This window comes from Aethalodelphis obliquidens, unplaced genomic scaffold (assembly GCF_003676395.1).
Source record: "Aethalodelphis obliquidens isolate GAN/ISIS:26980383/991018 unplaced genomic scaffold, ASM367639v1 scaffold10, whole genome shotgun sequence".
NCBI classification, from domain to species: domain Eukaryota; kingdom Metazoa; phylum Chordata; class Mammalia; order Artiodactyla; family Delphinidae; genus Aethalodelphis; species Aethalodelphis obliquidens.
In genome coordinates, this window is record NW_020837954.1 from 21603892 (window position 1) to 21613618 (window position 9727).

Here is a 9727-nt window from a genome sequence, read left to right on the forward strand (position 1 = left end):
CCCTCTCAGCAGCAATGATTAAGAGATTTGTTCGGCATATTCAAGGAACATTGCAAAGTAACAGTGAAAGAACACCAAAATCTAGGATACTGCATTGTTGATCATAATATACATGATGTTTCAGCTTATTCCATAAACATCAAAATTCATTGCTGACCACTGATAAACACGTTTATCCTTGTCTGAGAACTTTACAAGAGCTTCTTTAATTCTATTGTCTTATTTGATGTACTCTTGCCAACATCATCCCAGTGGGAACTGTTGTCTTCATGCTTCCAGTTTTTCCTTTGGAATATTAGTTTCCCTTTGTGCACTCATTTGAAACTAGCCTTTCAAAATGTTAGATTTCTCCCTACACATATTATTCCAATGAACCATTTATGAGGATGATTAGACATACATATTTTAACTCATTTACCCTAGGAATCCTAATTTAGTTATGAAATTTCATTTTCTACTTAATTTCTAGTTTTTTATTTTTACATTACATAGGAAAATCTTAAAAGCTATAACAGAGAAGTGATTTATCCATACATAGTTTTAGGATTGTCTTCAATATATGTTGTTTGATGCTCAACTTTTCATTTATAATGTTAATTATATATGCCTCTGTTATAGCCCAGATAAAAACTGATATTTATGATCGATAATAACTGAATACATCTATTTGATTCTGCTTATACTATGACTAAAAGTAGTTGGTGGGTCAGAAACATCAAATTCAATAATTTGTGTGTCAATATAAGAAAATATAGTCAAAGCCAAGTTCTTAAAAATAAAACTTGGAAATTAATATACAATGTCATTTAATTATGGTTTTACTAAATATTGGAGATCACCTTTGAAAAATTGTTCATTGACTTTTACAATATAATTATGAAAATTTAAATGTTATTTTATATGAGCATTGGTTTGCATTCTTTCCTTAATTGTCACAATTTTGTAACATTATACAATATATCTTCACTTTTTCATCTTACTTTTCCAATTAAAAAAACTTCTCTTCTGCAGTTGTTCATATATTATCTGGAATACATTTTTATCCACTCCTTGACTTTATGCCAGAACTTTGGTTGATCAGTTGAAGCTGAAGCTATTAAAGAATCCCACAGAGATCAGTGAGTGTGGGTGGCCAGTACATATTGCAGCTTCCCTTTCTGTACTCAAAACTAATGGTTTCTGAATCTTCTAGACATAGTCATCAAGCAATCTCGTTTTGTGCTTCCTGTTATGGCTCCAGAGCTGTAGGTTTCAGACTAACATGGAGACCTCCTTTGACTCTCCTTCCGTTGAATGGACCATCATATGAACTTCAACATGTTCAATAATATAGCCACTGGATAAAGTAGAAAGTGTTTCCTTGCAGACAAGCTTAGAGTCTAACTATGTATCTAGACCATTGATACCTTTTAATATAAAATATCTAGTGTACTCAAAGTAAATGTTATATATATAAAGCATATTGAAATTATTTCTTCAGTTTGCTTACTATTAGGCTAATTTTACATACAAGAATGAATATATTTTGTTATTTTGTTTTCTAATCAGACATTTACACAAATATAGTTAAACATGTGGATTTTTCTCTTCAAGCTAGTGAAAACCTAGCAAGATATTTAGAGAAACAAAGCAGTGTAGCAAAAATTGACAGAAAATAGACAAGACTAATCAGGCAGCTGTACTAGATATTTTTAAAGTTCACTAAGTTAATCAGTTCCATTTTACAATATCAAGTTGCAAAAGACACACTGGTCCATTGAACTTGCCCTAACTGAAATGATACCCAGGGAGCACTTTAACAGGAATCAGCAGAGAAACAGCCTTCGTCACTGAGCTGCTGAAGTTTCACTCTAAGGCCTCTAAGGCAAGGCGTACTTTCACAGAATTAAGATTTTTTTTTTAAGTGTGCAGAACTGTGTGAAGAGAATTAGCCTAGGCTCATATGATTCCTATTGATAGCCTTAGATCTAAATGGGATTATTCCAGTTTTAACTTCAGCTCTAAAAAGGAATTATGTTAATAATTTTTCCTGATATTTCAAGTTATGAGTCATTCAACTTTCTATTTCAGACTTGGGTCACCCAAGTCTGCTGATCTTTGTCATATTTTCTTAATTTTCAGTTATAAGATCTATATCTTCCATTTTAATTTTTGCTTACAATTAATAAATATTTTTCAATGATGATTATTTTTCATGGGACTTTGTCAGACATTTTTACTTTACATTTAAATATTTCTTTAATATAAAAAACCTGAGGAAGAAAATCTTAAGTGGAAATCTACTGTCCTATGAAGGAATCTACTTAGGATGATTGTTTCTTACTAAACTTGTAGAACTAAGCAGAGAGTAAGACCAATGACCTATGTCTTTTCACATACATGTGTGGGGCATAAAGAGAAGTAGAAAACAGTTAAGTCGATGGTTAGGTTGATAAGTAAGTAGGTAGTTAGGCAGATATTCTACTAGTTATAGTATCACTTTCTGTAGCAGGCTTTTTTTTCTTTTTTTATTGAGGTATAATTGACATACAACATTATATTAGTTTCAGGTGTACAACACAATGATTCGATATTTGTATATACTGTGAAACGATCACCACAATAAGTCTAGTTAGCATCCATCACCACACATACTTACAGAATGTTTTTTCTGGTGAGGAGAACTTTAAGATTTACTCTGTTAGCAACTTTCAAATATGCAGAACAGCACAGGTATACCTGGGTAATATTGCAGGTTTGATTCCAGACCACCTCAATAAAGCTCACCAAACTTCCTTGTGATATTGTTTGGATTTTTTTCCCCTTTTAGGAGGCAACTTTGTATTATTATTTACTATGAATACAAAATAACTATTAAAATAACCCCACAAATCTTATCATGGAAATATATTTAAGAAGGATTACTACTTTACTATATCCTTCTGTTCAAAAAGAACCCATTTTAACTTCCAAGGAGAGAAAAATAGTTTAAAAAGAGAGGTTCTGTGCATCTTTTCTATACCCTTGCCCCCCCCACTTATAAAGACCCCAGAGTAAGACACAGCAGTTCAGTGCATTCCCTGTCAAAGCAAGGAATTACTCAGGTTCTCACTCTCATTCCATTGTAGTGTAATAGTAAAGTGGATTCTAGACTTCCCACCACAATGTCAACATATACTTCTACTAAAGCTTTGTACATCATTTGTTTTGGAGTCAAAGTTTCTAATGAAATTGAGAGTTTTTGGTACTCAGCTCTTATTGCCAGTTGCATGAACGTGAAGCAAGCAGAACCTAAAAATTCCTAATTCATTTTTCCCTGCCATTAACCACCTCCACCCCTTTTATTTCAAGCTAGTTATTTCCATGTGCAATCATTGTGTTAAACTCAGCTCCATTAGACAAAGTTGTGATGTACATAGACAATGGAGTATTATTCAGCCATGAGAAAGAGGGAAATCCTGCAGTTTGCCACAACTTGAATGAAATTCGGGGGCATTTTGCTAAGTGGAGTAAGTCAGACAGAGAAAGACAAATACTGCATGATTCCACTCATATGTGGGATCTAAAAAGAACAAATTTAGAGAAACAGAGTTATTGCCAGGTGTTGAAAGGTGGGGGACATGAAGAGAGATTGGACGAAGGGTACACACTTCCAGGAATAAGATTAACAAATTTGGGGATCTATCGTACGATGTGGTCAAAACTAAGCTGGTGATATTGGATTTCCTCAGGTTACACTAAAACTAAAGGGCTGGTGAAAAGTAGGGGACAAACACTCATTCTTTTCAGTGCTAGTTCATTACAGTTTTGTCTTCATTACAATTTTGTCTGTTTTCTCTATGTGTACAAATTTGCTTATAGATTTTTTGATATGTAGCTCCTAGAGCTTCTACCAAAGAAAATTTGCACCAGACAAGTTAAAATGGCAAGGAAGACTTTATTCAACGCTGTTGTAGCAGGAGAGAGAGATTGACCTCAGTTCTGCTGAAACAAAAGGTGTTAAAATTTATTTTTAGGCACTGGGGTGAGCTGGTGGACATTAGGGGGAAGGTTGGTCAAGGCAGTGAGGCTATCTGTGTTTGTTAATTGGTGCTTGTGAGAGTTAGGCCCTTATTCTCCCACAGAAACTGGAAGATAGGAGCATTATCTTAATGGTTAAATTTCAAACCAGTGACTCCCAGGTCCATGAAAAAGACATTCCTGGGTTATAAAACTGGCAAAAGGCTATGAGAAGATTTATTTCTCAAAGGAGCAGAGAAAAAATTAAAAGTTTTCTAAAGTAAATGCTCTAAGAAAAGAGAGGTCAGGAGCCTGTAGTCAGGAAGAAGCCTGTCTAATGTTTAGTTAATCTGAGGGCAACATTAAGGCTGTCTATTGGGTACTAAAATATAAAAGTGGTATATTCAGTCTGGAATGGAGGCAATCACCAGCATGTTTTTACATGTAGTCTTGTAATTGTGAAGTCCCTAAATCCATTGGCTGTTTAGGTGACTCATATAAATCTATCAAGTTAAACAGCTTGTATAAATCTCTCATGTAAAATGACTATGGTGATTGGCTTTTAGGACACAAAGGTAAGAAATTTCCTTTGCTTCCACATTTGATCCCTTTAGCTATTTTTTGATACTTCTATTTTTGAGTAAGCTTAATGTTTAATAGTCATATATTTTATATAGTCATCCAAAACTTTGGAAAAATATTGAAATGGGTAAGGCTAAAGTGATAGTGCATAAGTTATCAATTTAGGCCACAGCTGAGTAACAACTATTTACATAATTATATTAGCATTCAGGCCATAAGTCTCCACTTGTTCATAAGTATTTCATAAATATTTTCCCAAAATCCAGATGTATAATGTTCACACTGTCTCCCAAATCCTAACAAAGAAGGGAATCAGAATGATGTGACTAGTTTCGGAGTGTGTTTCTCCTGTTGTTGATGATTAGTCCAATATTTTCTTAATTATCTTTATGCATGAAACTTAATCTTTAAAAGTTTCATGTATGTTTTCAGCATATTTTGTGAGCTCCATATGATTTTCTTCATGGTAATGTTTCCTTTATGTTACTCTTTATTTTTATAATTTCATGATTATCCATTTTTCTCTCATCTTTCCAATGAGTTTGAATAGACATTTTTTGGTCAGAATGTAATAATTCTTTTCTAAAAACAATTTTATAAGATAAGGCACTTTTGTTGTTTTATTATCACAAGATTAAATCCTCCCAAATCCTGGATGCATACATATGTCTCATATTTCTCTTGTATCACAGAGGTGGTCCTAACCCTCAGTAACTTGTAAAATAATTGATTCCTTATATGATGAATTTGCAACATTAATGTCTCTCATGAATACTTTGAAAGAATTATTTAGCTCTTCAGCAATTCTAATGCCCTTGACTTTGTAGGGTACACTTTCCAGTCCTCAGTGGGCCTTTTTCTTTTCTTTTAGAAGAAAGTTATAATATTCTGTTGAGATAATGAACTTAAGTTTTGACTTTTAATAAAAAAAGAAGTACATTTTTACCATAAGATTAATTTAATGATCACTAAATCTCGAGAATTTTTGAAGAAGTTTTTACTTATTAAAAAAAAGATATAACTATTGAGACTATGTTTGGAGATATTGTTAATGACTGTTTAGATTGATTTTTTAGTTTTAATCTATGAAACGAAATGAAATAAAATTTAAATATGCTCCTTTTTCTACAGTTCATGAATCTAAAGTAAGTATGGAATAAATGATTGATCATGCTCTGACCCTTCTTACAAAAATTTAGAAACTTATCAGAAAGAGAAAAATTCAGTGTGAATTTTTATTATTTGTTAATAATAAGAATAGTTAAAAGGTTCTGTCATTTAACATATGAGTAATGATCATAATTATGATAAAAAACTGATTTATTTTTCATAGTTATTAAAATTCCATTGGTAGTATAGTAATTAATTACGTAGCATAATTAGAGAACTTTCAGAACTAAAGGTACATTGAAAATCAAAGATTTAGTCCTTTGTAATTGGGAAAGTCACACAGATTCTTGAGTTATAATAAGGTTATAAGTGTATAGAAAATAATGAGTCCATGTATTTAACATCTGTGCTATGGAATAGTCATTATTAAATTAAAGTTCTAAGATGTGTGGTAAATTATATGGTTGAGGCACAAATTTGGATTTAATTGCTTTGAGCCTAATGTATTGAATCCTTCTTGTCCTTCTCATTGTGAATATGCCTAGGTTACTCGTCAGTATTTGCATCTCAATATGGTTCTGATGCTCTCTGTTGAATATATGATACTCTTGTGACCGTGAAAGAAGAAATCATCTGTATCAGTTTCCTAGGGCTGTCCTAACAAATTGCCACAAACTGGGTAGCTTAAAACAGAAATTTATTCTCTCAACTCCAGAAGATAAGTTTGAAACCGAGGTTTTCTCAGGGCTGGTTCTGTCTGAAGGCTGTAGGTAAGAATATTTTCTTGTATCTTCCTAGCTTCTGGTGATTGCCAACAATCCTTGACATCCCTTAGCTCTTAGCTGTGTCTCTCCAATCTCTGCCTCCATCTTCACATGGCCGTCTTTCCTCTATGTGTGTCTGAGTCTTTGCATGGACTTGTGATAAGGAAACCTGTCATTGGATATAGGGCCCACCCTAATTCAGTTTGATCTCATCTTAATTTGATTACATCTGCAAAGACCCTATTTCCAAATAAGGTCACATTCACAGGTACTGGAGGGTTAGGACTTCAATATATCTTTTTTGTGGGGGGGTGCATAATTCAACTCACAACAGCATTAAAGTTTGTTCCTATGAAAATTAACCAGCTAAGTAATTCAACTACTGTGATGTGGCTTAAAAAAAAAGTGATGATTCTTAGCCATAAAATGGAGGCTTTGAATAGAGTGTGCAACATTAATCCATCTTTCACCAAAGGAAAGAACAGAATCTTTGTTTTCCAGAGTGCAACAGCTATAATGTCCCCTTTGTGGTCACAGGCCTAAAACTATTTTGCAACCAGACTTTGGTTGCAGTTGTATCACCCTGGTATGTGATGGCAAATATACATTTATATTTATGTGAGTTATCTGGCTTGCTTTTCTAGATAATCTCAAATTAATCAGACCATTGTGAAGTTGTCTTGTACTGACTGTCATCCCTTTAAAACTGTCACTCTGGAAATCATTCTTACATTTTTATGAATGACAAGTGATTCCAATTATTGCAAAATAGGTATGCTAAGAATTGTGCATAATCATTGTCATATTTATTATATATTTTTATACAGCATGCAGCCACTCTCAAATGAAAGATTAGATCAATTACTTTATTGTAATAGTCTTAAGGATCAGGAAGGATGGATTTTTTAATGTTTTTCTTGATACCTCCTATGAGATCTAAAAAAGGAATTATGCTGAACAGAAAAACATACTTTGCAAATAAACTACTATTTGATTAATCAGTTTATTGAAAATTCTGTATATAAACTCTGTAACCTCTAGATCAATGTTACTCAAACTGTGTTCCTCAGAACACCTCCATTGGAGTCATTTGGGGTACTTATTAAAAATTCAGATTACCAGACTATATCCCAGCTCTATATAATCAGAATCTAGATGCAATGTCCAAAATTTTTCATTTTAAATAAACTCTTCTGATGTTTTTATGTACCCTTATGTTTTAAAATAACTATTTTAATATAATTTATGCTTGTCTAGGAAGGTGATGTCAAATTTCTAAGTCATTGTTTTTTGGAAGCAGAGGTAATGGAGAAAGCCAGAGCTAATATATCTGGGTTGAAGGAATCTAACCTACCTAGAAACTAGTTCTTAAAGATAGCCAAAGAGTTCAATATAGCACTATTCAACATATACACTGTTCTACAGGCACAGTGGTTTCAGGTATAATTCAGTTCTTACATGTTTCTGTGAGAAGTCTAATCTTCAAAGTCAGACATGGCAGTGACAGCTTCAATGAAAGATGCTAACATTCTGAGTCAGCCAGGCTTACTCAGGAATGGAATGGAAGATTAATCTATTTACTGTAAGAATCACTTAGTGGTTAGGGAATGTGGGGAGCAGGATCAGATCCTTCTAGATTAAGGATTTTTTCAGAAGTGGGTAGAATCTCAGGACTCTAGGTTCTTTTCTTACTCGGGACTTAGCACACCATATTTGTAAACCATGGCAGAAGTCCTGTTGTTCAAAGTCAAGTGGAAGTCTAGGTCTTAGACATGTAATGCTGTGTTGATTAGAAGCCAGGCATGAGACAGTGAGGTGAAGAAACCTAATGTAGGTCCTGATATTAATCCACTCAGAAATCTTGGCAAGTCTGGTATTTGTGTTCATTGTAGACCAGCCAGATTTTTAAAAAAGAGAGAGAGAAAGATGAAGCAGAGTTTGGCAACATTTTCTAAAATATCTGAAACATGATTCTTTCGAGCAAGTCTTCATTGTGGAACCTAATCCCTTCATCAGAAATGTTAATTAAATTTTGAGCCCACTTGTATGTTTCATAAGATTAAATGAGAACACCCCTGAATTCTTACGGTCCCCACACACATGTCTATGGAGAAAACCTTTCTTACCTGATGTTCACAGTTTTTCATACATTTTCATTATGACATTTTTCAAGGGCTTTAAATCCAAAGTAAGGGGCTCTTTTGACCAGTGATATAGGAAGGAGAACTTATGTGATGTGTTTGGGGAACTCTGAATAGAATAAGGTTGCTAGGTGTATTTGACTATTTGGAGTCTTCTTTGGGTGAAAAGAGGGATGTATAGAACAAAAGATCTTCAAATTGAAGACCTTGTTTATTTGCCAATTTTACATTATTGTCTATGTTACCTCAAAGAAATCACTTAAACTTTTATTTTCCTCATCTTAATTTCCTTATCTAAATAGGAATAAATTACCTTACAGCATTATTTTTTTTTCAGAGATGTCTTGCATTTGTTTATTATCTCATACTTTTCAAAGATCATTAACATATCTTATTTAATCTTAAAATATTCTTATGAAGTAATAATACTATCTGAAGTTTAGAGATTAAACAACCAAGATTTAGAGTGCTCTGTGAATAATGAAGTACTAGAGAAATGTTTGGATTCTTTTCAGCCCGTGACAGTGGGGAATAGATGTATACACCTCTCTACAGGAGCACTGCCATGGCCCATGAGCAGAGTTAATCAAGCAGAAACACGTGGTGGAAAACTGGGCATATTGGACTAGGGTGTAGAACTAGATAGAGATCTGGAAAACATCTGGACTAAAGTAGATTGTACTTTGGTAATTTAATTATAAAATAAAGATTTTGAATTAGCATTAATATGCAAGTGTAAAACACACATCAAATCATATACAACTTTTAAAATATTTGTTACATTTTTTTAAAAGCATCACATGGAGAAAAGGTGATTTTTAATATGGAATTAAAGGTAGTATCTCTGGTCTATATTTTAACCTGGCATAAGGAAAAAAACACAGACACAAAAGTGCAAAATATAGGCATTTTAATTCATAAAATGATAGGACCATCATAGTTTGTAGATTGCATTTGAGGTGAAGAGTCCTGATCATCTGTGCATTTTTGGGAAGCAGGGCATTTCAGAACAAGCTATCTGGGAAAAGAAAGGACAAAAAGAAGTAGGCAGAACATAAAGTGATGGCTGATAAAACCATATGGCTCTGATAGTGACTCTACACGTGAATAAATGAATTTCTGCCCACTTGACTTGTGGTCCACATAGGTTGT